We start from the raw sequence: 410 nt of genomic DNA, 5'->3' as shown, positions 1-410 counted from the left end.
TGTCTCGGCCTCTTGTGTGTTTCCTTCCGGCTTCAGGGGGACATGGAGTTTGGGGAACAGGGGTCTGGACCAGGCCGAGGCTGTCCTTGGAGTTTAAGGGCTTTATACGCCGGGCACCTCTATTCCCTGTCTCTCATTTCTAACCACGCACTCCGTCTTGGAAAAAAAGAGCAGCTTGTGGGGCTTGCTCTCCAGCAGGGAGCCCGCCGCCTCCCCAGGAGAGCTGCCTCACTCTCCCGGCACAGTGGTAGTGCTGGGAGTCAAGCTGAGGAAGGCATCGGCCTGGAACGGGGCTGCAGGTGGCTCTGGGGGTTCTTCTGAGGAAAGGTTTGAATTGGCTCAATTCAGGCTGGAGTGGAGGTAGGAGCTGGATGAATTCACTTCTTGCGGACTGAAAGCTCTCTGACCGT

Source organism: Herpailurus yagouaroundi, unplaced genomic scaffold (assembly GCF_014898765.1).
Source record: "Herpailurus yagouaroundi ecotype Mexico unplaced genomic scaffold, PumYag 166, whole genome shotgun sequence".
Lineage (NCBI taxonomy): Eukaryota > Metazoa > Chordata > Mammalia > Carnivora > Felidae > Herpailurus > Herpailurus yagouaroundi.
Note: the sequence above shows the minus strand (reverse complement) of the source record.